Source organism: Lolium rigidum, chromosome 7, assembly GCF_022539505.1.
Source record: "Lolium rigidum isolate FL_2022 chromosome 7, APGP_CSIRO_Lrig_0.1, whole genome shotgun sequence".
Classification (NCBI taxonomy): domain Eukaryota; kingdom Viridiplantae; phylum Streptophyta; class Magnoliopsida; order Poales; family Poaceae; genus Lolium; species Lolium rigidum.
This window is the reverse complement of record NC_061514.1, coordinates 269,668,545-269,674,131: the sequence shown is the minus strand read 5'-3', so window position 1 is coordinate 269,674,131 and position 5,587 is coordinate 269,668,545.

Sequence of the window (5,587 nt, the reverse complement as noted above, 5' to 3'; positions counted from 1 at the left end):
GTAGAGATGTGACTTTCTTCTTAGGTAATCGGGTGGATGAGTTTCTGGTGGTGGAACGTGGGGCCACCCTGCAGCCCAGCTTGAGATCAAGGATTTGGGTACCCGTATGAAATAAAAACTCATAGAAGGAATGAAAATCTCGAAAAAATGAGTTGGGGCATGAAGTTATAGGAGAGGGGGAACATTTTTTTCCTGATAAAAAGGCATGCTATTACTTTATTTAAGAAGATTAAGTATTACACGTGGTCTTTGCATAATTGGAATTAGGATGCACATATAATTAAAACTCATCTTACCCGTCTCCTCCTCCTCCCACCGCCCCCAACCCTAGCCCCCCACCAACACCCTCCTCCTCCTGCCGCCGCCGCCGGTGGCGCCGCCAGGCGAAGCCCCGGCAATGTGGCGGCGGCGGGGGATCCTCTCCGACTTCGCCGGGTAGCGACTCAGCTTGGTTTCATCTAGGGTCTCGGGGAACGTCGTCGGGATGGTGGAGGCGGCATCGCTTCAGAATAAGGTTGCTGGATCTCGATCCACATCTCGGCGAGGCCACTTGTGGCGGCGCCGGTGAGCTGCTGGTCGGGTATCCTCTCAAATCTGTAGATCTGGGGAGGGTGTCCCCGGGTGCGGTTGATTTTCGACCCTTCCGTGAAGTTTGTGGAGTCTGTTCAGGAGTCGGAGGAGTGCTGGTGCTGTTGTCTTCCCCTCGTCCAGCTGTGGTGGCGAGGGAGAGGAAGGGGATGGCACCACCGTCTTCCTTTTTAGGGTCGTTTGTTTTCTTCTGGTGGTGTGCAGCTGCCGCGTCTTGCAGCTTCTTCCGGACGGCCTTGGTGGCGAGGGGAGGAGGCGGCTTGACGTGTCGATGCCTAAACCTGCCAGATGGTGGAGAGTTCTGCTGGTGGTTTGTGTCTACTGCTCGGGGGTCTTTGTTTGGAGGTATTGCTTGATCTTCCCCATCTCCTGCCCGCCCGATGGTCTGGAAAAGATTATTAGCTCTCACCTTTCAGGGTGGGCACTCCTTCAGTGTTCAAATCCCAGTGTGGCGAAGGCGGCGGCGGCGATACGATGGTGTTGGAAGATGTGCTGCTTCTGGATCTGATCTCTGTACTTGGTTGGTGACGACGAGGACGATGGGCTTGATTGCGTTTTGAAAGTATGGTGTAAGGTCATTCTTGCAAAAGTATGGAATCATATTGTATTTTCTTTTATTTTTGAAGTCGTTTGTAATCGGTTTCACCAATAAATTCCATCAGTTGTTATCTAAATAAAATAATAGGATGCACTGCACAAACCAAACTCCCAAAGTTGCTAAAAATGAAAAAGTTGAAATAGGTATCATCATTGAGAAATCGTGAAACGCTAAGGATGAGGTGATCCAATCTAGAGACTATACAGTCGTCATGTTGGGAAAAAAATTCCCTTGATTTGACCTCTAACCGTGTATGGATCTCCGTAAACAAGTCGTAGTTCTCCACTCGTTGTAGAGATGGGCATGAACGAAGCGTACTAGTGCACTGGTAGATAACCTACATAAGAAAGTTATTTTTTGTCGTTAAACACTTTATCATTTCTATATAGGCAAAACGACCAAATAATATAGACGCTATCACCCTTATAAAAGTTCTAAATCTGCGATCAATACCGTGAAGCAAATTCTTAAATATATTGGCAACACTACATGAAGGATACAAGTCAGATTCTATTTGGATGACTGACCATATAGATCTGCCAAACTAACATTGGAAAAATAAGTGTTTAATTGTCGTATCCTGAAGATTGGAAACACAGTTTCTACTATCATGCCAATTACTTTTAGCAAGGTTATCTTTGGTAAACATCACTCCTCGACGAAGATACTAACCAAATATTTTGATCTTCAGTGTTATGTTCATCTTCGAAATCTTTCTAGTATTGCTAATACTAACTGGTATCACTGGCTGGATCAAATATTTGTACTGGGAAACAACATAGAAAATGCCACTCTCATATAGATTTCATTGAAATTCATCCGTCTCTTGTGTTAATTGGACAGAAACCAAACGCTAAAGCAAAGCATTCTAAGATGCTAGTCTTTGGCTCATTAAATCTCTTTTGAACGTTATATTCGGAGGAGAAGACTACATAGCAGCATCGATAATGTCGCTCTTGTGACGAACTATATTATACAAAGCGAGGCGTGGTATTATCTAATCACTTGTCCTCCCATAAACGGGTATCTACAAGCCATCCTTAATTGAAAATGATTCGAAGCGGCAGAAATATTTCTGCGCTCCTAAAAATATGCCAGAAGAGATGCTAGATCCAGAAAAATCTTCCGGATGAAGCAATCGATTTCTTCATAGCAATAAGCCAATAAGTCCAAAAACATATCGTAGATGTAACGGCATTGCACTGAACACCAGATAAGCTTCAGCTGTTGGTTAAGACGTTTCCTCGCCATACGTCACGACAGATGCTTCAGCTGTTGCCACTCCAAATCACCTACGCAGCTCAGCTGTTGCTTCCAAATTTGGGACACGACTGAAAGAAACGGTGCCACTCTGTCCCCGGCCAGCTCGCCTTAACGTTGCAAGGCGACATACATGATGCAGACTGCAGATGCGCACCCAACATACGCGTGTCCTCCTGATAATTTGCGCTTTGAGTGCGAAACGTGCGTCCTTTCGAGGTTTAGTGAGGTGGCTTCGAGGTTGATCTTTTGTATTGTTCTTGTAAGGTTTTGTGAATAATTTAATAAAAAAAAGCCATGTGTATCCTTTGAATGCAGAAGCTGTGGCGATATTTCTCCCATTTCGAAGAAAAAAAACGTTCGTCCCTTCGCGCGTACCGGCCACGCAGTTCATCGGTTACTTAGGGCATGTTTAGTTACTAATAAAGGCTTTTCCGTATTCAATGAGCAAAAAACGGCCATTTGGAGGTTTAGGTTGCATGAAAATTTTGCATAGCAAGATATTTGAAGCAGGCCGAAAATTGGCTCGAGAGGAACGGCCTGTCGAGTGCCGTGTGTATTGTTTTGCACGCGTTGGAAAGCGCCGAAGACGAGACGTATCGCTTGACTCCGCATTCTACTTCACTCAACGTGAACCGGCATTCTTGTTATTTTGTGATCCAAATTTATATACTAAAGGGAGGTTAACTTCTGATAAGAGGAGCGACGCCCGTCGCCGGTAGGCTTGGGCCGAAGCGTAGCGGAGTCTGAAGTTAGCCCATATGTCATTCCCTGCAGGGACGCCTGCGAAGGGGGTGCGGGGGGCGGCAGCCCCCCCCCCCCCCCGGGTACGTGTCGTTTCCACCGCCTATATATACATCTTGTAAGCCGCCAGCTAGGGTTTATCAGATTATAAGATAACCCATGGCGTTTGTAAACACTTCCCGATATAGTGAAGTTTTGCTGGCTAGCGCCCGTGGTTTTTTCCCTTCTGTGTTGGAAGGGGTTTCCACGTTAAATCTCGTGTCTCCGCTGTGTTTTCTTTTATCGTTCTTCGTTATTTGCTTGTCGCTTTTATAACAATTCTCACCTCACTCGGTTTCTCCATGGCCGCCGCTCCTCCGGCCTTGCCCCTCCTGCCGCCGGCCTCCCCACCATCAGGCAGATGCCTACCAAGGAAGTGTGGGCGGCGCATCAACTCGACCAGCTAGTGGCCGGCGGAGCCAGCCTCGCAGCCGCACTGAAGCGCCCGTCCCCGGCCTGTGCGAGGCCGCATGCGAGGAGGGCGGTGACCTCGACGGCCACCTCCGAGGTTACGGATCTGATGGGAGGATTGTCATCGGCGGCGGTTCCTGGTCCCGATAGCATCGCGGCAGGCAAGACACCTACATTCGCAGGTCGTACCCTCACTGATTTGGTAGGGGTTTTTTCAATCGCTCTGGCGGCCGCCTTCAACGCTCATGCCTCTTATTCCTAGACTTCGACGTCGTAGTCCAGGTCTTAGAGCGTTCCTCCGCCGACAGGAGCACCCGGTTTCTCCACGGTAAGTCCCCAATCTCCTATATTTCGGCAGCGGTTAGGGTTTGATACCAGCGGCGCCATTGATTTAGCTTTCTCCGGCGAGCGGCCAGCGGTCACTAGGGCTGAGATGCATGAACTTGTAGGTTAGATTCTCGAGTTGGTACATGTGGATTCTGAATTTCCTAATTTGGGGAGTGCAAATGTCAGTCTGTCAAATGATTGCACTCTCCAAATTAGGATATTGGAAATCATTGCAGTGCCATGAATTAGCAAGACAAGTGAATGATCAAGATTGGTTCAAGACCATGCCATTGTCTTACCACTGCATATAACCTTTTGATCTTGCCAGTGCATCGCAAATGGCAATGGCTTGATCATGCCATTTTGTTGCCAATGGCAATGGCTTGCCCCTGTGTTTCCAATGGAAAAGACACGATCATGCCACTGTGTTTCCAATGGCTATGCCATCATCATCGTTAACACCCATTTGCTTTTTCGATTAGGTGGTAAAGCTGGAGCGTGATAACCCACAAGTATAGGGGATCGCAGCAGTCTTCGCGGGTAGTAAAACCCAATTTATTGATTCGACACAAGGGGAGACAAAGAATACTTGAAAGCCTTAACAGCGGAGTTGTCAATTCAGCCGCACTGGAAACAGACTTGCTCGCAAGAGTTTATCGATAGTAACGCTTTATAGCAAGTAGCGGTAGTGAAATAACAAGCAGACAGAGTAACGAGAGACAACAGGAGTGATTATAGTAAACAGCAGGATTAAAATACCGTAGGCACGGGGACGGATAACGGGCGTTGCATGGATGAGAGAAACTCATGTAACAATCAAGCGAGGCATTTGCAGATAATAATAAAACGGTGTCTAAGTACAAAGCAATCAATAGGCATGTGTTCCAATTATAGTCGTACGTGCTCGCAATGAGAAACTTGCACAACATCTTTTGTCCTACCAGCTCGGTGGCAGCCGGGCCTCAAGGGAATCTACTCGGATATTAAGCTACTCCTTTTAATAGAGTACCGGAGCAAAGCATTAACACTCCGTGAACACATGTGATCCTCACATCACTACCATCCCCTCCGGTTGTCCCGATTTGTCACTTCGGGGCCATTGGTTCCGGACGACGACATGTGTATACAACTTGCGAGGTAAGACCATAAACAATGAATATCATGATGAAATAATAACATGTTCAGATCTGAGATCATGGCACTCGGGCCCTAGTGACAAGCATTAAGCATAACAAGTTGCAACAATATCATCAAAGTACCAATTACGGACACTAGGCACTATGCCCTAACAATCTTACACTATTACATGACCAATCTCATCCAATCCCTACCATCCCCTTCAGCCTACAGCGGGGGAATTACTCACACATGGATGGGGGAAACATGGTGTAATGTCCCAGGTTTAGAGACGATCGAGGGGTAGATTTTAGAAAGGGATGTGCATTGCATAGTAAATTCTGGGGAAATTTCGCGCTTTTAAACAAAAATGCATCGAAGGGGGACAAGTTTCTCTCTCGACACCTTACTGGGTTAGGGTTTCGAGAGTGCGACAAACTTGCTTCTCACTTCACTAGTTTAGGGTTTTGAGAAGAGAGGGGAGAGTTCACATGTTTGAATTCT